The sequence below is a fragment of the Triturus cristatus genome, chromosome 3_1 (genome assembly GCF_964204655.1).
Source record: "Triturus cristatus chromosome 3_1, aTriCri1.1, whole genome shotgun sequence".
Lineage (NCBI taxonomy): Eukaryota > Metazoa > Chordata > Amphibia > Caudata > Salamandridae > Triturus > Triturus cristatus.
In genome coordinates, this window is record NC_140583.1 from 395,874,669 (window position 1) to 395,901,888 (window position 27,220).

General features: G+C 45.2%; 1 long non-coding RNA gene across 1 annotated transcript in view; it reads left to right on the forward strand.

The window, feature by feature from the left end:
- The first annotated feature begins 5,868 nt into the window (after nucleotides 1–5,868).
- The window catches only part of LOC146860313 (uncharacterized), a 45,530-nt gene continuing 24,178 nt past the window's right edge, over nucleotides 5,869–27,220 (forward strand). Inside the window, exon 1 of the long non-coding RNA XR_014979133.1 lies at nucleotides 5,869–5,975. This is a non-coding gene — a long non-coding RNA (uncharacterized LOC146860313). The remainder of the gene's footprint in view (nucleotides 5,976–27,220) is intronic.

Genomic DNA, 27,220 nt, shown 5'->3' on the forward strand with positions numbered 1-27,220 from the left:
TGTTCAGTTTATGAGGACTTTAATTCTTCTAAATGTGCTTGATTCAATGTAACTGAGTTTCATACATTCCACTTGACTGCGTGCAACTTTGCACAGCATTCCATATTACATAGACTGCAATGGTACATATGCAGCAACTGGTAAGTGCAAAAGGGATCAGCGCAAAAAAAGCACATTTTGCATATTTATATAGCGCGAACTTGACCCGAAGGTATTGGAGCGCTTGACATGACCACCGAATTTACATTACACATTCAGGCACGGGGAGATTAAGTGATTTGCCCAGAATCACAGGATGTGGACGCGACTTCGAGACTCGAACCCTGGTGTCCGGCACCAAAGTCGGCGGTTAAAGCCGACGGACCACATCCTCTATTTTGTGGCTGATCTCCTGGGTGGAGAATGACCCTTTCTCCAAATGTGCCCATCAGGCACAGGAAACTAGGCCTTTTGCTACTGTGTTGCAGCGCTGGATCCTCCTCATTGGCTCTGTTTCTTTTGAAGGCCACCATCCGGATCAGGGAGCATCTTTCTGCTCACTAATCCTGCGACTAAACTTGGATGGGACCCTTTTCAGGTGAAAGATGGGAGTTCATGCAGCCAGGTGCTCGGAGCTATGTGGCCATCTTGTTTGCATGCCAAGCCATGCCTCTTTTTGAATTTGTTAAACTGTTTTTAATTTTTTGAGGGCTTGACAGCTTCCCAGACACTACTACCTGGCCCTTGATGCTGCTTGACCCTTGATACTGCTTGCAGTGTGCCACATTCTACACAGGCACTGCAAGCGGCAGCCATCTTGACAATTGCCTTTAATAGTAATTTCAAAATGGCTGCTCTTGCCTATGAAAGCATGTGCATGTCTGAGAAAGAACAAGCTGCAATCTTTGAATTGTTTTTCTTAAACTTTATTAAAAAAAAACAGTCAAATATTGGTGCTCAAGCAGGTGCATGTATGTACACAAATAGTCACGTATGGGCTGCCATCTTTAAGTGGTTTTTCTTTAACTCCATCCAAAAGAAGAGAAAATTATCAATGGCAATGCCATTATCAATGAAATGAGAGAGGTTCTGGAACAACCAGTTCCTGCGTGAATCACAACTATGACCAGAAAGGTCTCATCAATATTTAAATACAAAGTGCAAAAGAAATCTTTACAATGAAATTCATTCTGAAACTTGAAAAAAACTTGAAAAAACGATACAAGAATGAATTGTCCGTTGCTTGAGTATATTAAAATGTTCAAATATCGATGTACTGTTAATTTCACAATTCATCTAATGTATTACATACAGAATAATGATTATTAAATCAAAATACAATTTTACATAGAAAATCCCAATGCATTTCGGGTTGAACCCTTCGTCAGGGGATTAAAAATCGCTGTAAGTTGTACGTTCTGTTGTTTCGTCTAGTTGACCTCCTGTAGGAACTACAACAAAAAGCACATATAGTGCTGTTATTTGAGATCGGAATACATATTTCGATAGATAGAATTTGCACTCGAGAAGAGAGAGAATGACCCTGAAAACAAGTCGTGAAAGGAAATAAACAGTATTAAAACTGTTAGGAGCTGTTAGGGATCACCGAAATGTGTGCGTGAATAATAAAAAAGTGCGGGAAAAGATATTAACTTAAAGATTAGGCAGACATCCTGGTGGATGGTTATCCGCTTACCGAAAAGGAAACGAGCCTTGTTAATTACGAGGTGCTCAATCTGTTGGTTATGAAACAATCTGTAAAAAATGTAAACTGTGAGCTATTGCTGCCTAGTGAAGCATTCTCGTGTGGTCAAGCATCTTTAAGAGCTACATAATGTTAAAATGCTCACCAGTCGCCGTTGTCGGGTGTGTTAAACCATAATACAACTTCGCCGTGATCTACGCGAACCGTGCCTGTAACACAAGCACCAGAAGTGACTCGTACGCTACAATGTTTGTTAAAAGTACACTTCCTAAGATTATGTAACAGAAAATCGTTACTGTATCTCACCTTCGGGAAGGGTCTGTATTTCTTCAAAGAGGCTTCCGGCATTAGCAAGCTCAGGAGAGCGTGTGCGTGGGCCAAATGAAGGGAGGTTTATAAAGAGAGTTCATGCGTTCCAAAGTAGTCGACATCGACAGAGGACTCGCGTAAAAAGTGAAACAAGTGGAAATAGGACTTTGTTGTGTTTAGCTCTATTGTGTGGATAACCTAGGTGTCAATAAAGTTGGCTCATGAGTGACGGGTGTAAGAAAAGGCGCAGTAATGATATAGTAACTACTGAAAGGAAAAAATGATAAGAAAAGTGAAATGAAAAAAGTAATGCAAATGCGAGTGCAAATTCTTTACAAGGAAAAGAGCACTGACATCACTTTTCAAATGAAACATAATAATTCATAATGATCATTTAAACCACCAGGAATCACCGTACCAAGGTATTTTATCCAATATGTTTCTCTGCATGAAAGAACATTGCGCATGTCAATATTAGTCTGCATATGGAGATGTTCAAGAATGGTAAAACGCAATTGTGGAATGGTGTGTGATGTGTTAATCCAATGTGTAACAAGAGAAGAGTTCATGTTTTTGTTACGTATTCTGCTCTTGTGTTCTATGATCCTAGTTTTGATCTTGCGACTTGTCCTCCCTACATATACCAAGCCACACGGGCATTTGATGGCATAAATTACCCATTCTGTATTGCAATCTGAGTTGTGGCAAAGTTTGATATTTTGGCCTGTGTGAGGATGTGCAAACTCATTTCCTAGAATTACATTGCTGCATTGACCGCAATTGTGGCATTTTTTCATGCCCGCATGTTTTAATGGGGTAGGTTTCGAGTGGCTTTTAAGGAGGTCCCTAAGATTCTTAGATCTGGTGTGGGCAAAAAGAGGAGAATCCCTGAACAAATCTTGAAAATCAGACTCTTGTTGGATGATATACCATCGTTTTCTGATGATAGATTTGATTTGTGCTGATTGAGCTGAGTATTTTATTACAAAAACATCGCGTTTAGAGTGGGTCTTTTGAGTGGTATGGAATAGGTCTTCTCGTTTTTTACGCCCAACTTGATTTTCAGCCTCGGTGAGGATGTGTTCTGGGTAGCCTCGCACTCGGTAGCGGTCCAATTGTTTCTTCATGTCAATGTCACATTGGTGGTGCTCTGAGGTGATTCTCTTAATCCTTGTAAGTTGAGAAACTGGTAAGTGTTTCTTAAGAGAATATGGGTGAGCGCTAGAATAATGCAATGCGTTGTTAACATCAGTAGGTTTTCTGTACATCATGGTGGTTAGTCCATGGGAGGATTTGTGAATTTCTAGATCTAAAAAATGAATCTTTTCAGATTGGATGTCATAAGTAAACTGTATCCTTGGATTGCATTGATTTAGTTCCGCTATGCTATGTTCTAGCAAGGTTTTTGATCCCTTCCATATAATTAGAATGTCATCTATGTAACGTAGAAAAAGGATAGAATTAGATTGCCAGACTGGATTATTGAGCACATGTTGATATTCGAAATAAGCCATGAAGGTGTTGGCATAAGCTGGGGCCCCCGGAAAGCCCATTGATGTACCGGTGATCTGTTGGTAATGCGTGTTCTTCCATGAAAAATAGCTATGATACAGCGAAAAGTGTAAAAGTTCAAGCAAGAAGATGCTTTTGTCTTTAGTCAGTGTTGAATTCAGTAGTCTCCACTCTACTGCTTCGAGTCCCTCATTGTGAGCGATGGAAGTATAAAGTGCCACTACATCAATGGTACATAGGAAATAGTCATCAGTAAGCTGAGGTGTAATCGCTTCCAATTTAAGTAGACAATCTGTAGTGTCCTTAACGTATGTATGCCAAGATTGGACCAGAGGTTGCAAGTGGTAGTCTAAGTATCTTCCTATTGGTTCGTGCATCGATCCACAGCCTGCTACTATGGGCCTGAACGGTGGTTGTTGTCTGTTCTTGTGGATCTTCGGAAGCATATATATATGCGGAACCTTAGGTGTGGGATGAAGTAAGAATTTTTTAGTGTTGGCGTCAATGTTGCCATCATCTTCACCTTTCTGTAAGATGCAGTTAAGAATTTTTAGAAATTCTTTCGTTGGGTCTCTTTATAAACCTCCCTTCATTTGGCCCACGCACACGCTCTCCTGAGCTTGCTAATGCCGGAAGCCTCTTTGAAGAAATACAGACCCTTCCCGAAGGTGAGATACAGTAACGATTTTCTGTTACATAATCTTAGGAAGTGTACTTTTAACAAACATTGTAGCGTACGAGTCACTTCTGGTGCTTGTGTTACAGGCACGGTTCGCGTAGATCACGGCGAAGTTGTATTATGGTTTAACACACCCGACAACGGCGACTGGTGAGCATTTTAACATTATGTAGCTCTTAAAGATGCTTGACCACACGAGAATGCTTCACTAGGCAGCAATAGCTCACAGTTTACATTTTTTACAGATTGTTTCATAACCAACAGATTGAGCACATCGTAATTAACAAGGCTCGTTTCCTTTTCGGTAAGCGGATAACCATCCACCAGGATGTCTGCCTAATCTTTAAGTTAATATCTTTTCCCGCACTTTTTTATTATTCACGCACACATTTCGGTGATCCCTAACAGCTCCTAACAGTTTTAATACTGTTTATTTCCTTTCACGACTTGTTTTCAGGGTCATTCTCTCTCTTCTCGAGTGCAAATTCTATCTATCGAAATATGTATTCCGATCTCAAATAACAGCACTATATGTGCTTTTTGTTGTAGTTCCTACAGGAGGTCAACTAGACGAAACAACAGAACGTACAACTTACAGCGATTTTTAATCCCCTGACGAAGGGTTCAACCCGAAATGCATTGGGATTTTCTATGTAAAATTGTATTTTGATTTAATAATCATTATTCTGTATGTAATACATTAGATGAATTGTGAAATTAACAGTACATCGATATTTGAACATTTTAATATACTCAAGCAACGGACAATTCATTCTTGTATCGTTTTTTCAAGTTTTTTTCAAGTTTCAGAATGAATTTCATTGTAAAGATTTCTTTTGCACTTTGTATTTAAATATTGATGAGACCTTTCTGGTCATAGCTGTGATTCACGCAGGAACTGGTTGTTCCAGAACCTCTCTCATTTCATGTCATAAATAGGGGTGTAGACTCACATCCCTCACACGTGAAAGCACGCTAAATAGAGAATCTATTGCGTTGTCAAATTGAGGATTTTACACTTTGTAAAAAGTTTAGGTGTGCAGGCCCACCCACCACAACAAATAATGCCATTATCAAGGCAGCTAATGCATGGCCTGTTGGCTTTTCCTATGCTTATTTAATGTTCAGTTTATGAGGACTTTAATTCTTCTAAATGTGCTCGATTCAATGTAACTGAGTTTCATAGATTCCACTTGACTGCGTGCAACTTTGCACAGCATTCCATATTACATAGACTGCAATGGTACATATGCAGCAACTGGTAAGTGCAAAAGGGATCAGCGCAAAAAAAGCACATTTTCCAAGAGCACGTCCATCCACGTATAAAAAGGTGCAATATTTACACTACAAAAAATGCCAATGCCAAATTGCACCAGCAGTTTCATTTTTATGTTATCTGATCCCTGGTGTGACAATTTCAATTGTGTTTTATTCAGTACGCTGTGTTTGTGTCTGGGGTTAGAGTAGAGTACTTAAATGTAGCAGTACACAGCATGTTCACTCCAGTGGCCTCACGCAAACTCTCGTCTCCCTCAAGAAATGTATTGGCCATTTACATTTCTCTTTTCAGTCTCCTGGGAAGCGACCCTGCCACAGTCTCGCGATGGAACCCAGCCAGGTTCAGACATCAGCCTGCTCAGTGCCAGGGAGCGAACCCCGTGACTGTTAGACACAGCGGGGCGCGGTGCCAGGCTGCCCACACAGAGCCGGCATTCATCGGTGGGCGCTAATGTTCTCAGATCGGAGCGGAGAGGTTTTCACTCGCCTTCCATGGGAACCAGTCCAAACCCGGTACACGGCGCGCGTTTGATTAGTCATCCAGGCCTGTTTGCTATGTTCACGATTGTGTACGCTTTACCTTTGTATGCAAATGGGCGCAGGCCAGGATGGGGCAACTAATCCCTGAACATGCTCTCCTCCTTTGTTTCAGATTTCAGGTCAGCCAGTTTGCACAATGTCTGAGTGTGTTTGCCAACAAGCAGTGTGGCCTAACTGATTTCACAAAGCAATGTTTGCCTAAGATTGCGCTCAGAAATGGATTGCATTAGAAAGTCACGCTAGAGATCGACAGGCATTCTTTGTGACAGAAAATATGTTCAGAGTGTGATAGCCATGAGCGGGTCAGGGTAAACTGGGCGGGGCCTGATTTCAACATTTTTTCTATGGTTCATTGGCCCTGTCTTGAGCACACATAATTCAGATAATTACAAAAAACTTTAGGAACAAATGTACATTATAAATGACTTTAACCTAGTTTAGCTAGTAGTACCTTTGACACGGATAATGAAAAAGTATATGCTGGATTGATTACAGTTTGAAGATACAAAGTGATGAAGACTTTCTTTCAACAACAGTAGATATCTGGGCAAGGCATATATCCCCCTCAGCATGACATAGTAAGATATGTTTAAAGGAAAAATATAACTTACATAAATATGAAACTAACTGGTTATAGGGGTACCTAACAGCAAAGTCTTCAGTTAGCTGCCAGGCACACACACACATCCGGCAGACTATGGGTGTGCAAATGGAAGAATAACACCGGTAAGTGACCAGGAACAACCCTCTGGGATCTCCCTTTAAACCCAGAAATCTCTAAGGCACTCACCGAACAGAGGCACAGTGACTATTGCCAGCACATACCTGCAGTGCACATCAGTCTGCGATAGAAACTTCAGACCTATTTAGAACTCAAAGCTCAGGCTAGCAAAAGCACTGCAGTGTTCCAATAGTTTCAGAATGTAATATTTATACCATACAGTGCAGTAGACAGTTTTGCTCTGCAACAACTGATTTTATTGCTTTGCCTTTGACCTTATCGTATACATTCTTTAGAATGGAGCCCGGTGCTTAATTTGAGCAGGTAGTGTCCAGTGCTCTCACCGGCACTTATTGTCAACACCAGCACTTTTGGCAGCTGCCACATAGTGGCACTGTTTGTGTAATTTAAAGATGAGCAGAAAAACAGTTGTTTATTATTTCAACATACATTCAAAACAACCAATGCCTGCCGCCCAAGCCATTCTTATAGCTTTGAGGGCCTTGAACAGTCTGAATTGTAACACTTGTAGCAGTGTCAAGGCCCTGACACTTTTTTAATTTTCTTTATTTTTTTTACAAATTAAGCACTGGAGCAGGGCATAATTTGACTTATTGTCAGCGCAGTCACTCTTAGTTAGATGTGTATGTAAGAAAATACTGGGCAGGCTAAAGTGGAAGAGTAGCCATGAAGTTGATGCAACGAAGGCAAACCTCCCAAAACAGCTTCACAGAGGCAAACCTCACAAAGGCAACCTCTCGCAGGCAAAGCAACGACTCCAAAGGCATCAACGTGGCTTTCTTTTTTGGAAGCACAGACTGAGCACAAGCTATGCTTTTTGAGCTAAATGAACTCGTGAAGCAATAACTAACATGGCACCATAGTTAAGGGGTTATGTACTTAAAACATGTTCTTATTAGTTATCACAAAACCCCCCAAAATGGGCTAACTGTTACGACTACAATGAATAGAATACATATTAAGGAAGCTGCAGACACAAACAATTGGTCGCCATTCTGTTCATTTTACTGTCGATAGATAATTGACAATTTTGTGTTTTATTCTTTTTCATTAACAAAAGGTATTTGAACCTTTTAATCTTATTTCAAATACCACAGATTTCTCTGGTCCTCCATTCAACATGCAAATAGGTAGAAAACTAAACTGTCATTATTCTTTGGCAAGATATATTTTGCTTGCATGATCAGATTATGTGTTTTTAAATATTCAATTCAAGTTTGTAAAGTGTTTGATTTGAAATGTTGCTGGATGATTTAGGCATTTTGTGAATATGTGAGTTACATTTTATTTCTGTCATTTTAGGTTATTGAAGTATAAAAAAAAATCTCTGTATAATGTCGTGTATCTAATTTGTTCTGCATTCATAGATTTATTTTCTTTGGTTTTAGCCCAGGAGAGGCAGCATATGCCTTGAAACATGCATTGGCAACTGTTCATTATCTCTAACAATATTTTCTGCTAGCAATATAGGATTTATGTTGCAGGCTTGGCACTGAATTGATTTGCTTTCATTTGATCTTGTTGCTGCTCTGCAGGAGAGCAATGACTGGAAAATGATGTTAAAAATGTACAATAACAGTGAAGTATGTATGCGCGCCTTCAACATTTGGATGAGTGCTAGGACAGTTTGGATGTTCTGTGTACTTTTGTGAGAGCACGGATAGGATGTGTTATGTTTATGAATCAGCATACACTAAAGAATGGCGCATAAATATGTTTAGGTCCTACTTGTTCAATGTGTGATTATATTTCAATCAGACAAAAGACCATTGAATTTACACTGAAAAAGAAAGGATAACATCCTAAACTCCTGAGATGGACCCTACTCCTCCAGAGCTTAAATTACACAGTAGAGGATTCAGGTGGTCTAGACAGATCTTCCCATATATATATGGAGAAATTCCCAAGGTGGTGAGGTAGCTTCCCACGCATGCTATTAGCTTCTTTGCAGTGATAAATGCCATCTTCATGCAGTGTACACTCAGAGTCTTTGCTTTAAACCTTGCCTGTCATAGAAAAGTAAGAGGACAACCCCCAACACTTTCTATAATACCAAGAAAAGAGCAGGCTGCCTACGAGCCAAACTGCAATTTCATAAGGGGAGGATGGAAAACTTAGACTGTGACTGTGGGACTCCAGTCACCTCTAACCTGTGGATCAGAATGTGACTGCGGGAACAATGTGGAACCCATCAGTCTCCTTCACTGTCTATAGGGCCGAGCATGTATAACATTGTGCTCTCCGCTGACCGCGAACAGAGTGAATAGGTATACCAGAGAAGGCAAACAAGATGCATCATTGGTTTGTAGTCCAATAGCTTGTCTTGTCAGATGAGGATCCTCTTGGATTTTCTGAAAACAGAACACAGACTGCTGTTACTCTCTTTTCTTACATCAACTTGAAATACATGTAGTTTTTTCACTTACATGAATTTCTCATAAATGGTAACATTGACAGTAAATGTAATGTACACAAGATTTACTCTAGTAACTGAGGCATTGTTGTAAACATTCAACACCTCAATGGCACAGCACCTTTATCTTGTTAGAGTTAAAAATAAATCATCATGAAACTGGTCTTCTTACAATATTCTATAGCAGTTGTTAAAGCTCCGTGTAGGAAAATCCCCCTTTTTGTGTGCTCACCCCGAATTGTTTTGCTAGATTTTGTTGCTGTTTTTTGACTCTGCACACTGGGACATGTCTGTCCAGTGCCCAGTGTATGTGCTATGACCCCTAAAGAAATTTCAAATTGGTATACACGTAATTTGGCATATTTCAGTTACCGATACGTCTCTAGTATATGGTAAAGTGCCCCTAGGGCCTGTGAGTTAAATGTCACAAGTGGACTGCAGCAGTCATTGTGCTACAGATAAAGTGCAAAGCATGACTGCAGGCCTGCCACCTGGAATTTGGCTGTACAGGTTTAAACTGTATATTCGACCTATCAAAATAACCCCCAAACCCTCCTTTTAAATATTAATAAATCCCCCCTAAGTATGCCTAAAATGCTCACAAGAAAGGGCGCATGCGTTTTAAAAGTAGAATATGTAAAAGTTGAATGTTAAACATGCCCTTACAGTGACAATGACCTAAAAGGGACAGTGTAGGCTGTTTTGTAGGAAAGCATTGGGATACATTATTAAATTAAAAATTGTTATGTCCGTGTACACACCAGATAAAAGGTTTATTTTAGACGTTTGTGAAATAATCTTTCCAAATCCAATTAACTGGTAAAGTCAGATTGTTACCGTTTTAAAAACAGGTCCTTTTAATAGGTCACCTTTTACCTGCCTAAAGCGTCTAGAAGCCCATTTCCTTGAGTTTACAACTGTGACCCCTAAGCTGAATAGCTCATTTATAAGGTGTAAATTAGCTCCCAAAGCAGAATTAAAGGCCTTGGGTGTGAGGAGAAGTTGACCTTCCTGTGATAAAATGGCTTGGGGGCTGTGCCCAGCATCTTGCATCCCTCCAAAAGATGCCTACCCTGACATTGGCAGATGTAGTTCATACCTGGATCTTCCCCCTCCATTATCCGCCAAGCCAGACAGGGAGAGGATTTGCCCTTGGAAGTGGATTTGAGTGACCACAGGGGACAGTTTGCTAATTTCCCTCTCCATACCTCTTGAAGAATGGGGAAACTGAAATTGTTAATAACCTGAACACTAAACCATAACTTGGTGCTGGCTTATAGGTTTTACGAACTTCATGGTTTCAAGACACTTCCGAGGCAGAAGAGGTAGAGCCACTATTTAAGGGACTAATGAACATGTAGACATCGCCTGACAACATGTTGTTAGTTGTTGTTTTTTCTCTTTTGGTTCCCTCATGTCCATAGGTTCCTTTCTCCTTCACTGATGTCTGTAAAAGCTGTCCATGACACCTCCAGGTATCCTCTCTCTCCCGCTTGCTTACTCAGCTCCTGCCAGTTTAGTTTACAGTATTTCAATAACAAGGGGGTTTGCCCTCGTACTCCACAAACACCTGGGCGCAATATGAAAAGCAAAGAACAAAAGATAGTGCAGCGGAATTAATCTAACAGAAAAAACAATTTTAGAACCTGGAGGAGACCTAAATTAATCCTTCAGGGGAGAACTTATTCTCTTTAAACCATTTATCTTATTAAAGAAATACTCACACCGAACTGAGATCTAGATGCTTTATCTCAATGCATATATTAGTCAAAAAACACATCAAATATCTACATTCACATACAAAGAAGTGATACAAAAAAATAATAATAATAATAATACAACAGTTATATACATATACATTCAATGTATCTTCTGTCTTCCAGACAGAATCCTTGTTGCCCAAAATTTCTTAGAGGGCTGCGATAAACAATTCTTTCAAATCACTTTGGTTTGTAACCCATATCATCAAGATCGTCCTTATCTCATCACCAATCTGGGGAATAATGCATTTAAACTCCTCTCTAATTAATATGGTATTGTGGATTTCTTTTTTATCAGAGTGAAAATTGTTAGGGATTCTGTCATCTATCAGGTCGACGCGTTTCAGTCCATTTAGCCAGGGCCTCCCCAACTTTTAGGAGGTGCTGACTTTAGGATCAACTAGTACAGATGAGTAAGGTTATGTATTGAGTTGGTCGGAGACTTCCAGACCAAAAACAATTTCAAGCGAATCTTCATCACTTTGTGTTACAGGTCTCCTTTGCAGTAGTCATTTTCCTCAGCCTCATTGGAACTAATAGTCCATGAATCTAAGGTGGCCACCACCATTGCAATTTTTGTGAAGGTGCTGTGGCACCTTGGGACTTGTCATCCATTTCACTCCACCAGTGTGTTTTGTTAAGTGTGCATGTCGTAGACATGAAGCCTCACACGAAACAAAACCCACATTCTGCACTTACCTTTGACCTCTTCTGCTAAGAAAGACCCTACAGCCAGGAAGTTAAGACTAAGAGGCGTGCGTCTCATGTGTAGCATATTCATGTGAACTCACTCTGTGTATCATGATACTTGATGACTGTCATGCTGGGCAGGTGACACGAGACAATACAGCTTGTGGTATAACTCTTTGGTTTATTATGATTGGGTGTTGACAACAAAAACACAACAAAAACACAGTGGATGGGGACGTCGTAGTCAGGGGGATCGGGTCTTCTCCCTCCTTGGCGTCGCCGTGGAAGTTGCTTCCTCAGGGGGTCGATCAGGGTACGGCAGATTAGGAGAAAGCAAAGAAAAATGCACTTCCGTTAGTGCCCGATATCTGTATGCGCTTCGGGGGGGGGGAAAGGAGTGAGGAGCGTTTCACCCAGTTATTTCTGTAGGGGGTGGAGGGGGTGAACCGTCACCAAAAGGAGAAGGGGGACGCACCAGTTGACCAACACTTGCGGCTTTACTATGGGGCTAGATCTCAGAAGCCTCCCCCACCTTCCACAGATGCTGTCTCCACCCTTTTCCCAGTTCCCCAGGAACGCTCCCGTACCTGCTCAAGCCACGTCCATCCAGGAACATGGCTGGGTGCTGCGTGGGGTCGGTGGCCTCCTGGATTCTCCTCGACCGGTCCGTCAGGGGTGTTCAGGCTTTCCGGTTCTTCCGTCGGCGTCAGGCTCCTACGTTCCGTCCACACGCTCTGCCTTCCATCTTCTTTCTCCTTCCGGTCATCCACACCACATTGATAGGCTCCGGCCGTCTTATTCTGGGCTGACCTGTTGTAGTCCCACCCCCAGGGGGTGGGGCCAGAGCCGTCCGTCTCCGAGGAGTTAAAGGGCCAGCCCTGTGTGGCATAGTACTTGTCTCAGGCACTACAGCTGATGTCCACAACCGGAGGCTAAAAAAGAAAGAGAGGGGCGGTCCCGTGCAGTGATGCTTGATATAACTGATCAGGGTTGATGGAAGCCAGACCCCGACATACCCCTCCCCTAGAGTCTTCCAGTTCGGGGATGAAAGGAATACGGGAGAGGAAGTCCGCATTGGAATTGTGCACCCCTTGCGGTGCCGCACCTCAAAGGAAAAGGGCTGGAGGGACAGGAACCAGCGCATCACCGGGGGGTTATTACCCTTGTTCCTGCTCACCCAGACCAAGGGGGCATGGTCAGTGAACAGGATAAACCTGTTTCCTTCCAGGTAGTATCGGAGTTTTTCAACGACCCACTTGACGGCCAAACACTCTTTTTTGATAACTGGGTAATGTTGTTCCCGTGGAAACAGCTTTTGGCTGATAAAGAGGATGGGCCTTTCTTGTCCGTCCTTTGAGACCTGGGAGATGACTGCCCCGACGCCGACATCGGAGGCATCCGTTTGCAAAATAAAAGGACGGTGTAGTCAGGGGAGACTAAAACAGGACTGCTGGTTATTGCCGCCTTCAATCTCCTGAACGCTTCCAAGACAGAGATGGAAAGGGAGGCTAGGTCTTGTTTAGTGGCATTCTTTTTCAGAAGGTCGGTGATGGGGGCGGCTATCTCAGAGTACCTGGGAACAAACCTTCTGTAATAGCCGAGAAGACCTAAAAACGCTCTTACTTCTTTCTTTGTTGTGGGAAGGGGGGCCTTCGTGATAGCTTTGATCTTCTCTTCCTGGGTTTCTATGCACCCATCCCCTAGTAGGTATCCCAGGTATTTTACTTCATGGAACCCCACACGGGATTTCTTGGTGTTGACGGGGAGTCCTGCTTTTTGTAATTCCTGGAGCACCTGGTGACAGTGTTCGAGATGGGTTTCCCATGTGGGACTATAGATGACGATGTCATCCAGGTATGCCGAAGAATAGGCTTGATGGGACTGCAGGACTTGATTCATTAACCTTTGAAAGGTTGCAGGAGCCCCGTGGAGACCAAAAGGGAGCACCGTAAATATAAACAGACCGTCGGGGTAGAAAAGGCAGTATTCTCTTGGTCGGCTCTTCCTAAAGGCACCTGCGAGTAACCCTTAGTGAGGTATAAGGTGGTTATGAAGCGGGCGTCCCCCAACCGTTCAATCAGTTCATCTACTCGGGCAAGGGGTGGACAACAAGTTTGGATCTAGTGTTCACCTGGCAAAAGTCAATACAAAACCGGACCGACCCATCCGGTTTAGGGACCATCACAATAGGAGAGGTCCATTCACTCCGTGATGGATGGATCATGCTCATCTGTAACATCCTTTTGACTTCCTCAGAAATGGCCTCCCGACGAGCAGCCGGTACCCTATAGGTCTGTTGACGGAAAACCTTCCCGGGGATTGTGTATATGCGGTGCTCCACCAAGTTGGTCCTCCCGGGGAGGTCAGAAAAAAGGGAAGTATAAGACTCTAGTACGTCTAACAGGTATACAGGTTGGTCTTTTGTTAGAGAATCGTTGACTACCAGGCTTTCTAGAGTACAAGACGTGTTTTCTGTTGACAGAGTGAGGTGGTTGTTCTGTGGTAGGGGTCCTATTCACTTCTTGAGCAAGTGAATGTGGTACGTCTGGTATTTGTTAGGGCCGAGCTGGAGCCTATATGTGGGCTTCCATATGGTGATTACTACCTTGTAGGGACCCTTCCATTCTCTTTTGACAGTGGAGAGAGGTAGGCTGAAGGAGAAGCACCCAGTCGTCCACATGTAGGGTTCTCCACTTTGTTCCCTTATCATAGACATGTTTTTGGGTTGTTTGGCTTTTCTCTAGGTTGGCATGAGCTAGCTCGCGCAGCTTTCCTATTCGGGAACGAAGATGTTGGGTGTATTCCATGAGTTCGCTGGTCTTGTTAGCCTCTTTCTCCCAGGCCTCCCTTGTCATCTCCAGCAAGGTCCTGGGATGCCGTCCATAGAGTAACTCAAAAGAGGAGCACCCCAGACTGCTTTGAAACTGCCCCCGGATGACAAAGAGAACGAGAGGGAGAAGGCGGTCCCAGTTTTTTCCCTCTCCCGAAAGCATCTTTTTCAGAGTCAACTTAAGGGTCCCGTTGTATCTCTCAACCAGCCTATCGGTCTGAGGATGATAGACGGAGGTCTTTATGTGTTTCACGTACAACATTCTACAGACCTGGGGCATAAGTTCGACACAAAGGGGGTGCCCTGATCAGTTAAGATTTGGTGTGGAAATCCTACCAGGGAGAAATATTCTAGTAGTTTGATGCTATGTTAGAGGTGGTGTCTGTTTTTTTTCGTGGGCAGGCCCGGACTATATGGCCCCACTCTCCGCATTCAAAACACTGGGGTCCACAGTGTGAGGACATCTCTGGTCTCGGGGTCCGTACTTTTTTGGGTTCTTTGATAGGCCTAAGGAGTTTCCTGGCGGTAGGTATCGTTCAGGGGGGTCTTCTCCGGTTCCCAAATGGTGATGCGAGGCTGAGAACGAGCGAAGGAGGTCGCCATTTCTATTGCCTGTTCTGCTGTGAGATTGGCATGTTGTTTCAGCCACCGCTGGGTGGGAAAGGGCAAGGCCTCTAAGAACTGCTCCAAGTATATGGAGTTCATTATTTCCTCCTTGGTGCGGTGTGCGGGCTTAAGCCATTTGTCTGCCGCGAGTTTCAGTTTGAAAAAAAGGGTCTTGGGGTTATCCCCAGGACATCCTTTTTCCTTTCTAAATCAGAGTCTACAGGCCTCCGAGTCCATCCCCAGGTGGTCCAGGATAATTGCCTTTATCTCTTTGTAGGGAGTAACACCCCCGGCGTTTGCAACCTGGTATGCTGCCTGGGCTTCACCTGACAACAGAGGGGCAAGGAATAAAGGCCACTTCCCTATTGGCCAACCCGATGCCCCAGCTGCCCTTTCAAAATTCAGGAGAAAGGCGTCAGGGTCCTCTCCTGACACATATTTCTGCAGGGAGACATTGGGTGCTGCCATGAATCCTTGAGTGAGCTTGTGTTCTGCGGCAGTCTGGGGCTACTCTTCGGTTGCCCTTAGTAGGGTGTCCAACTGGGACTTCATTATGTCTTTAAACGCATCTTGATCCACTTGGGCGGAGTTTATTTGGCGTTCCACAGTCCATTCCAGTTTCTTTTGTCCCTCAACTAGGTGCTGTATGCCCGCATTCTCCACCCCTTGTCGCTCTGGGCAGGTGACACGAGACAATACAGCTTGTGGTATAACTCTTTGGTTTAGACAACAAAAACACAACTTCAACAAAGTGGATGGGGATGTCGTAGTCAGGGAGATCGGGTCTTCTCCCTCCTTGGCGTCGCCGTGGATGTTGCTTCCTCAGGGGGTCGATCGGGTATGGGAGTTAAGCAGAAAGCAAAAAAAAATGCACTTCCGTTAGTGCCTGATATCTGTATGCGCTTCGGGGGGGTGGGGGGGGGGAAAGGAGTGAGGAGCGTTTCACCCGGTTATTTCTGTAGGGGGTGTAGGGGGAGAACCGTCACCAAAAGGAGAAGGGGGATGTGCCAGTTGACCAACGCTTGCGGCTTCACTATGGGGCTAGGTCTCAGAAGCCTCCCCCACCTTCCACAGATGCTGTCTCCACCCTTTTCCCAGTTCCCCGGACACATGCCTGCATCTGCTCAAGCCACGTCATTCCGGGAACATGGCTGGGCGCTGCATGGGGTCGGTGCCCTCCTGGCTGCTCCTCAACCGGTCTGTCAGGGATGTTCAGGCTTCTCGGTTCCTCCGTCGGTGTCAGGCTCCTTCGTCCTGTCTCCACGCTCTGCCTTCCGTCTTCTTCCTCCTTCCGGTCATCCACACCACGTTGATAGGCTCCGACCGTCTTATCTTGGGCTGACGTGTTGTAGTCCCACCCCCAGGGGGTGGGGCCAGAGTTGTCCTTTTCCCGGGAGTTAAAGGGCAGCCCTGTGTGGCATAGTACTCATCTCGGCCACTATGGCTGATGTCCACAACCGGGGGCTAAAAAGGAAAGAGAGGGGCGGTCCCGTGAGGCGATGCTTGACATAACTGGTCGGACTCCGACAGTAACCAATGAGACTGAATATTGGTCCAAATCTTGGTGGACCTTTGCCATTTTGGAGTGTGACATGGCATGGATTGTGCAGAAAGGAATTAGTAATACCTCTTCAAATAACCAAGAGGAATCAATCAGAGATAGATAAAGTAGGCCCCCCATTAGTCCAGCCATTAAAAAGAACAAACATGTATTTTGTAGTCCTCTGAACCTGCTGAAGTAAGAATTCAGGTAAAGATTCGGCTGTAAAGCAACCTTCTATGCATACACAGGACTCACTAATGCGGGCCCCAACCTGCTCTAAGAGATCAAATGCAAACCATCAGTAATAAATAAAAAAATAGCCTATCTACTGATAGTGAAGCACAGTTTGACGTGGTATCTGCAAGAAACAAAAAAAAATGAAGTGTTGGTAGACGGCGTTCTCCCTTTCTAGGTCAAGCAGGGTTTCTAGATTTAGAAGTGGCTAGCTATGTTGGAAGGCTTGCATGTTTTAAGCTGGCATAGGTGGGGCGGACAATGTCTGTAGATAGGAACCAAATGCTCATAATTTAAAAACTGGTATGACGGAAACGGACACGGAGGTAATGAATAGTAGATTTCAGCTGAGAAAATGAAGAAATCCGTTTAGAGTGTTTCCCTGCATTTTGACAATCTTTATCCATTACCCTTTAGCAAACCTTTTACAATACAGATACCTGGCCTCCCTGCTCCTGCTCAGAAGAAGTGCTGTCATCCTTACCTGTGATCTTTGATAGACTAAAGGTCTGGTATAAGAGCTAGACCACACAGCCTTAGATTCACTCAGAGCCTCACTGTAACTCTCTGTCTGCCATTGTGCCCTGACAGCCTTCCTGCTGTGTGATCGGTGTGGCTGACACGAGACACGAGATGAGTTATTCTGGAGACAGAGTCAGACGCCTGCAATGACTCCCTGTCATGAAACCAAATGTTGTGCAGTGCCAGTGATCCAGCGCAAGACTGGGAAATGGGGAACAACATTTACCGATATCCTCCCTGCGCCGTTGACCCGACGTCACACTAGCTCATTCACACACGCAGTCATTGGTGGGGCCCATAACACCAACATTCACATGTTTCTTTCACGAGTCTGCACACAGGAGGTATGAGTAATTCAAGCACTGGACATGTGAGGGGAATACCTTATAACCTAAGGAGAGAAAAGTTATTTTACAAAATATACGTTAACATCTTTCGCCTATAGATCCCTAGTTTCAAACATCAAGGCACTCCACCCACCTGGTCAATGGACCAATTTAGTTGGATTGGTTGATGGTGATTTAGAGCCAGCTAAAACACATTTTAAGACTCAGAATCCCTATTTCCCTTAATGAAACTACAAACTCATATTTCTTGTTAATCAATATTTGTTTATCTAAATTTTCATAATGATTAATATTTGCTTTTGTCTCGTCAAAGTTTAGAGTTTTTAGATCAATTCAAATAAATCGCAGAACATCATATTTATCTAATCTGGCTATCTGAAGTCTTCTAATTCATTGGCTCTGCATAACCAAATTTTGGCGTAAATTGTCCGAAAAAGCAGGCCAAAGCTCAAAGTCCTCTGCTCAGCACGTTACAGTCCCAATTTGTCAAAGGACCAGAAATCGTGCAAGCATCTATCATAGCCCGTGGATTTAGAAAAAGTTTGCAGTCATCAAGCGGCCGGGCAGCATCTGGATCTTCAGAAAAGGCGTCAAAACGAAAGAACGTGGAAAAATGATGAATGAAAAGAAAGAGAGATCTGAACCCTCCCTATTCTACTACCCTTTTTTATAATAAATCAAGTCAAAGAAGATACAATTTTAAACTTTAGGACAGTCGTGATTGCCTGGTTGAGATCGTACGATTTATATTCCCAGATTTTCAGTACAGTTCGAGGGGTGAGGTCATTGGTCAGCGAAGTGTCGGCTTGTTCCGGTTTACTGTAAGGTTGATTGTTCCCCTGTCTTGGCGAATGTCCCGTTTCGTATCCTTGACCGGGGACATGTTGTGCAAAGGTCGCTACGAGGTTTAGGAGATTTCTTGCACATGCGCAGCTCACTCCGTGCCTCATGAGACAGTGGCCACTTCTGCGTGTGGTGACAGCGGCCATATTGGATTTAGGCCCAGATGCCAACTTAAGCAAAACAAACACAAATGAATAATTAATTCATATAAATGGTGATCCTAATGTTAACCCCTTGCTAATCCCTCTATGTGCTTGTATTTATCTAGCATATAGCAACATTTAAAGCAATTATATTCACCTTTTTCGATCCTCCTCGAGTGTGCAACATCACAAAGCAACATATATCATGCAGTATTCTATTACCACATATACTATTGTTACTATGCGTACAGATTTTAGTTATAAGAGTTATTTAGCCATGCAATTAGCAAATCCCATGTGTAGTTTAAGTATTAATAATGTTGAATAGTGTACATGCAACACTCGTTTAATAATATTATAATTAATAGATTATATAATTAGTATTTTCATGCAAAAATAGAGGAGGTATACAAAATTTTGCACTACCTGCTCCATCACCAGCACGGACCATGAGGTGGGTATGGGGAACTTTAGACTTCACTCAACACTTTGTATTACTCAGGCACTGTGCCCAATTGAACTGTTTTTGTGGCTCACGTGTGAAGTTCTCCAAGGTACTATTTTAATTGTACCGAAGCTGCTGCTCAAACACTGAAAATCAACGAAATACAGTTTAAGAACCTTTCATGATATTGTTAAAACCATCAATGAGCAGGATGGCTCACCAACCCCACTGATGTACAGGTCTGGCCTCTTACTCTGGTTGGGGAAAGTCAATAAAGACATAAAGTGCGCCTCCTGCAGTCACGGCCTGGACCTGCAGAGCTGTGCTTGGCCTTACCCAATTGACATTAAAACTGGACCGGTTTGAGCACCAAATAAGCCACCAGCAAAGAATGTAGTCTGTGAATGCCCCTTTTCGATCCTATGTCTTCTTATCATGTGTTCACTTTTGCGCTTAGGGAGCTTCCTGTTTGAACTTTTCTTCTTTAATGGGTCGTCCTTCTACGAGCATCTGTGGCCATTAAAGTCTTTTTGGACACTGCCTGTGCCCTTTTCAGCTAGGTTTATTTTTGTTCTGCGTGAGAGAGTAAGTCCAAAGTCAAAGTCTTGACAACCCTAACTCTTCCTTCAGCCTACCACATTCATTGCGTTGAGCATTCTATAAGCCTAGTTCACACTGAAAGTCCTATCTAGGGACTGATTACTTAAATGTGTTAGTTGGGTAATAGTGCACATTGCATTTTCCTCCCTAAATCCATGCACTGATATTTCTGAGGTACACCATGTCCTCCTGCTGACACTGTGGTGTGATGATGCCAAAAACTGATTTAGTTAATTTCACAATAACCATAATAATCTTAAGGAGTATTGACAAAGCCAATAGGTCTCGCCTTTGCGATTTATTGGCTTTGTTAATGATTTTAGCCATGCAGCACAGCATCAAAAAGCTTTTGACGCAGCCTACTGCATTATTTGATAGATCTGCGAGTTGGATCAGTAAAAAATATGTGAAAGTACTTTTTTTAAATGGGTGTGGGAAAGCAAAACTGGAGGAAAAGCAACACAGGGGGGTGCAATGCTGGGTATGGAACCAACACGGGGACATGGGTGGGGGTGGAATCAACATAAGGAATGAGAGGCAGAACCAAAAGGAGGCACGGGTTGGGGCATTAGCAAAAAGGGAAGTACAGGTGTAGGAAACAACATGTGAATGGGAGGATCAAATGAAAGATAGAATATGGAGCTAATGGGGAGAAGGCACACAGTGAGAATGCAACGCAGAGAGTGAGTGAGAAGCACACAGTTGAGAAGAGGAATACAGAGCATGGCGGAACGGGGAGAGAAAGACACTAGGCAGGCAGTTGAAAAATACATGCAGTCTTGTAGAATGTTGAAACAAAAAGAAAAAAGCAGCACCTGAAAAAGCGAGAAATGGAATGATAGAGTATGTGTTTATTCTCAAGGGGAGGAGCAAATTCACACATGGTAACCAATATGTAGCAAGCAAATAAGAGTAACAATGAAGACAGCTAATGGTAAGCAATGGGTGGGCTCTAAATCCACGGCCAGTTAGCAATATGTCTTAGGCGAGACCTAAAAATTACTTGGAACTATTATTAGTAGAAAAAATTGACAAAAACACATACTTATATTAGGTTTATACATATGCATTTGTTAAATGACTGCAGAAGCATGTTTGCCATCAAAGCAAGCTTCCACAAAAAATTGCATCTATGGAACCTATGAATTTACATATGAAGTATGTGTCTGTTCACAAGAAAAATGGAATACTGCCACAGTGTAGGCTTTATCCAAATTACAACATACCATCCCTATAGTATTGTGGTTGAAATTCTCCTTTAGGGTATTAAAGGCATTTTGATACAGATGGGTTCAGATGGCCAACTGCTGATAACTACTCCTGCTGCAATGCTCCCTAACACCTTGAAGAACAATAGTAAACAGTGAGACCCTACTGGAGTTATAAAATGTCTTCAGAAATGACTTCAGCTTAGTGTTCATATTTATATGACCCAATCAAAATCATCTACTCTATCTTCACTCCTATTATCGCCTTGTCAAAAACCGACCACACTGGGGACTGATCACTTAGGAACCTAGGCCTCATCATCGACCCCAACCTCACTATGAAGTCCCAGTTCAACACCATCACCTACTCCTGCTTTCGCATCCTCCGCATGTTCCGTAAAATCTTCAAGTGGCTCCCACTGGTCACCAGACTTACCATCATGCAGTCCCTGATCACAAGCAGTTTGGACTACAGCAACACAGTTTACGCCTCATCCCGACTCATCTTCACAGACTTCAAACCATCCAAAACCCCGCTGCCAGACTCATCTTCGACCTCCCCCGCTGAACCCACACCACTCATCAATATGCTCCCCTGCCTCCCCCTCCCGAAGCACTGCCAGTTCAAACTACTCACACACATATTCAAGTCACTACACAACACAGGACCTGCATACCTCAATCACCGGTTTCACATCCACCAACTCACCAAAGAACTTCGCTCAGCATCACTTCCTGCATCCACAATAGCAGAAAGGGAGGTTGGTCATTGTTAGAACTGGGGGTCTCTAGTTGGCAGTTGTAGATACCTTTGACCAAATAGGTACCCTTGCTTCTAAGTCAGGGAAAGGGGATTACACTACTGGATAACCCCTGCTCACCCCCTTGGTAGCTTGGCACGAGCAGACAGGCTTATCCCAGAGGCAGTGTGTTAAGCATTTGTGAACACATACAGTAATACAGTGAAAACACTACAGATGGACACCACACAGGTTTTATAAAAATAAGTATTCTTTATATAGACTTAATACAAGACCACAAACGACAAAAATCCACAATACTGTACTCAAAATTGACTTAAAGATGGTAGAATTAGCTTAGTTCAAGTTGATGGTAAATGCGACACAGTTCCTTGCTTTGGGGGAGACAATGCGTCGCGCCTCAATGCTTGCGCAGAGTAGGGGATGCGTCTTGATCCTTACCGGAGAGGAGGTGATGCGTAGATTCTCGTGCTGCAGCCCGGTTGCGATGCGGCAAGATGGCGCCTCGATGCGATGCGACAATCCGGTGCGATAAGAAGGCGTCCTTGATGCGACGACGTTGAGACGATGCGACACGCCCTGGCAGCCTTGCGGCGACTCTGTACTTTGGAGCCGCGACAGGCCCTGCGACACGCTTCTCCGATGATGTGACGGCGACCCTCACGGTTGCGACTCGCTTCTCCGGTGATGCGACAGCAGACAGCTGCGACGAAGGCACGCTTCTGGGAGATGCGGTGGTGTCACGCTTCTCAGGCAATGCGATGACTACGGCTGCGGCGGCGACACGCTTCTTCTCGTTGCGTCGCGCTTCCAGCTGCCAGCGACACACAGGCTTCTGCAGATAGAGTTCCCAGGAAGGAAATTCAGAGGGGAGCTGGTGGTGAAGTCTGTTGTCCCTGAGACTTCAGCAGGAGGCAAGCACAAGTTCAAGCCCTTGGAGAAATATTCTGCAAGATGATGAAAGTTCTGTAAAAGTTCCTTCTCCTCTCCTTGGCAATGAAGACACCACTGCAGGTCAACCCAACAACACAGCACACTGGCAGGGGGGCAGTCCAACTCCTACAGCTTCCTTTGGTTCTTCTCCTTGGCAGAGGTTTCTTCTTGTTGTTCCAGAAGTGATCTAAAGACTTGGGGTTTGGGTCCCCATATTTATACTACTTTTCTCTTTGTTCTCTGAAGGCAGAGAGGCCTTTGCCTAGTCCAAACCAGTTTTGGTCAGACCTGGAGCACTTTGTTTACCTGACTCCTTCTTTCCTTTCAGAGTGCAAAGCAGAGACATCAGACACACCACAGGAGGTGGAGCCAGCATTGTGGAGGGAAGGCACAGCCCTATTCAGGTCCCAGGTGCAACTCCTCCCACCCATCTACATGCAGATCTTTCTATTCAGCCCTGTGCTGACTCACCCTCTCCCCTGGAATCCCCAGCCCCTGTCACAACATAGCAGATGCAGGCTTGGACAGTTAAGCAAGAAAATACCTACTTTCTAAAAGTGTTATTTTCAAACACAGAGGTGCCGATTCCGATCCGTTAAAAAAAAATTCCGTACGACTCGTATCCGTATTTTTTTCCGTACGAATCGTACAAGTCACGTCCGACCCGTGAAGTACGATTCGTACGGGAAAAAGTACATATACAGATCGGCCCGATCCGTACGAATCATAACGGGAAAAGTTGTACGAAATGTACCCGGACTCTTTTCCGTACGATTCGTAAAAATGCAGTCCGAGCGTACAAGTACGATCCGGACCGGCTATCCGATTTACGAATCGTACGGAAAACGTCCCGTACACGGGGAATTACTCTACCCGCTACGAAGCGAAGTTTGTACGACTCGTAGCCCGGGAAAAGTTGTTCCCAGGGTACGAGTCGTACAGGCCCCCCCCAATACCCTCTCAGTATGTACGCACTGTACCCCCGTATGTACACACCATACCCCCCATATGTACGCATCGTACCCCCCGTATGTACACACCGTACCCCCGTATGTACGCACCGTACCCCCATATGTACGCACCGTACCCCCGTATGTACGCACCGTACCCCCCCGTATGTACGCACCGTACCCCCCGTACACGCTGGGGGTACAGTGCTTACATACGGGGGGGTACGGTGCGTACATACGGGGGTACGGTGCGTACATACGCGGGTGGGGGGGCCTGTACGACTTGTACCCCTGGGGACTCAGCTTTTACGGCTGTTATTGGCTCCCGTAAAAAAAGAGCCGTACGGAGTGCCGTAGGGACGGATCGTACTTGCTGGGCCGTAAAACGCTGCTTACATACGTATGGACGTCGCGTACAGGCTGTTCCGGATCAGATTCGTAGGGTTTCTTTTGTACGTTTCGTACGGAAATAGGCTTTCTGTACGAATCGTACTTCCTAGGTTGTACGGACAGTTTACCGGGTACGAGTCGTACGGAGAAAATGCTCCGTACGACGATTCGTAGGGCCTTTTTACAGGATCGGAATCGGCACCAGAATGTTAAAACCAACTTCACTAAAAGATGTATTTTATCATTCTGAGTTCAGGCATACTAAATTCGAATTTCTACCTTGTTCCCTGAGTCAGTGAGGATTATAAGATGTAATAATCAAACTGCTCATTCTAGCCTATGGGGAACAGGTAGCCTTGCAATAGTGAAAAACTGAAATGGCTGTAATTCACTATTAGGACATGCCACACACACCAGGGCATGTCCTACCTTATACTTACAATGCATCCTGCCCTTGGGCCTACCATAGGGGTGTCTGATATGACGTTAAGGGAAGGTTTAGGGACTGGCAAGTGGGTGCACTCGGTCAGTCAGCATGGCAGTACCAGACTGCACATAGGCTCTTCAATGGCAGACCTGAGACACACTTTACAAGCTGCTTTTGTGGGTGGCACAACCAGTGCTGCAAGCCAACCAGCAGCATTTGATTTACAAGCCCTGGGCACACATGGTGCACTGTACTAGGGTACAACAAGTAAATCAAATAACCCTTTCAATGGAGTCACTAATCAATATATCAATTTAACCTAGGGAGCACTTGCACTGTGCACTGAATAGCAGTGGCACAGTGCCCAAAGCATCTAAACCAGCAAAACATATCAAAAACAGAGGAGGCAATCGGAAAAATTGGAAGGGAGCCAATGGTACCAGGCAGTGTTTCCCAAACAGTGGTCCTCGGACCCCCAGGGGTCCGTGACACATTCCTAGGGGGCCCGCAGGAAGCAGTTTTAAAAGCATTGCAAAGTATCTTGTAAAATTAGCAGTTTCCAAACAACAATAAAAGTGTCAAGATAACACCAGTGATTAAGCATCTAAACCAGCAAAACATATCAAAAACAGAGGAGGCCAAGATGGCGACCGGGACGGCAGCGTAGCTCCCGGCTCCGTGAACCTCCGCATCCCGCACGGATATCCTGCATGAGATCCTTATTCTGCGCTACGAGATCGTGTTCGTAAACGAAAGTGGCAACCGATCGTGTGACTCTGAGGTTTCTGACTGCCGTACCGCCGGAGAAATCAGCGGTTGAACTTTGCGGCCCGTGCGGTCCCGAAGCCGGGACCTCGAGTGGACGCCTTGGCCGGGCGGCAGTTTAACAACAGCGGCCTGTGGTGACTGGGTGGAGTCGGTCCGCCGGAGTGGTGCTCCCCTCGGCCTGCATTTTGCTGTGGTCGCTCCCCCCTGCTGAGCGCTGCGGACCGAGGACATGCCCGGGTGTGCAATTCTCGGATTCTGTGGTGTTTGCCCCTGCCTTTGACGGTGAGCTGCCCGGACGCCGTCCCTGGCTCGCTCTGATCCTTGCGGGCTGCTCCCGGCTTTTCGCGGGAGCTGGTCCGTGGCGGAGACGACTGTTGCCCGTGACCGCGCAACGGCTGAATCTGTGCCTGCCCCGGGATCCCTGTCTTCAGCGACGTGGACCTTGAGGCGTTGGTCCCGGGGTCCTGGCCCCAATACGAGTCGGGCCTTCCCAGCGGCCATTTTGTCACTATGCAGCCTACCATCCTGTCCGCTGGGACGCAGCGGGACTGGGGGTGTGTGACGGTCGGGAGTGTGGCAGAGCGATCGGAGAGAGCTGCTCTGGGGTACGGCGACCTCCTGGAGGCCCTTGGTGCCCTTCATTACTCCTTGACTCATGGCGCCGGGGTCCTGGGGAGGAAGCTAGATGGTGTGGTATCAGCGTTGGGACAGTGGCGGAATGCTGGTCCACAAGTACACAGTGGCTTTCCACACTGCACACAGGAGGAAGATGTTGCGGCCCCCCCCGCGATTAGTGTACAGCCGGACACTCCGGACAGTATGCTACCGTGTGGTCGGCTAACTGTGGGCTTGATCTGCTCCGGAGGTATTGGACCTGAGCGGAAGATGGTGGCCTTGTCCTGTGCGCGGTCTCCGGCGGCCCAGGGACGACTCCAGCAACGTGTGTCTCATTTGACTGCTTCAGCCTGTCTGGACCTTGTGTGCAGTGCAGATCCTGGGGCAGCACTGGAAAAGACGCCCCTCCATGGAGCGGTCCGTGCTGATGCTCAGAGACTTCCACCCCACATGTGTGCGTCGCTTCCCGACTGTTTTTGGACACTCCTGTACCTTGGGACATCGGACATGGTGCTGGGTCGAGGGGCAGGCATGGGCAGAATCGCAAAGAGCGGTCAAGGCTGAGGCTGATCCTTCGGGAGTGGTCACCTAGTAGACAGGCGGACTCATGGTTGCGTGCTCTCATGGTTATTCGCATAGTTGGTGCATAATGCTCCCCACTCCCCCCCCCTTTTTTTGATATGATCAACTTGGTGCTGCTAATTGTTTGCTGTGGGGAGACTTCACCGTGCGGGAGGGAGAAGCCGGGGGTATGTTTTGAAGGCCCTCCTCCAGTTTATTACATTCTCTCCGCCCCCCCGTCTGGGGGGGCTCTTTCTTACTCCTTTTTTCCCTGTCTCTTCTATATTTCGGGTCTAGTTCCAGGGCGACAGGCACACTGCTGGGGGGTGGGGCCATACTCATTCGCAGAGGTGCAGGGTGGGGGGATGGGGGAGGGGACTCTTTAGTCTTTATCTCTTTTTCCATGGCCTCCTTTTTCTTCTCTGTTTCTTTCTGCTTGTTTTTCTGGGATCAGCGCGGTACACCTCTCTTATTGTGAATCGTTTGCTCTTAATGTGTGCCACAGTTTCCGGGGGGTTCGCTGGGCTTTAGGTACGGGGACCTGTAGGCGCAACTATCTTTGATATTTCTCCCCATCCGTACTTTCCCGTGTCTGCGCCATTGATTCAATGTATTGCTGCTTACTGTTTACGTCTCTTATCCTTGCCCCTTATCGCTGTTGGGAAATTGTTTGGCACCTGATCCTACTGTTTTGTTTTATTATAAAATGAAAAACCCTTTCTCTCCTGGTGTCCTACCTGTGCGGCTCATTGGCCGGACTATATTGTATTGTAGACTTTGCTCTCCGAGGTGCCGCCTGTGTTTACATTTGCCTTTATTGTTCTGATTGCTTGGCGGCCGGCCCCGGGGGGTTGTAGGCCCATACGTGTAAATGATTGAAACGTCAA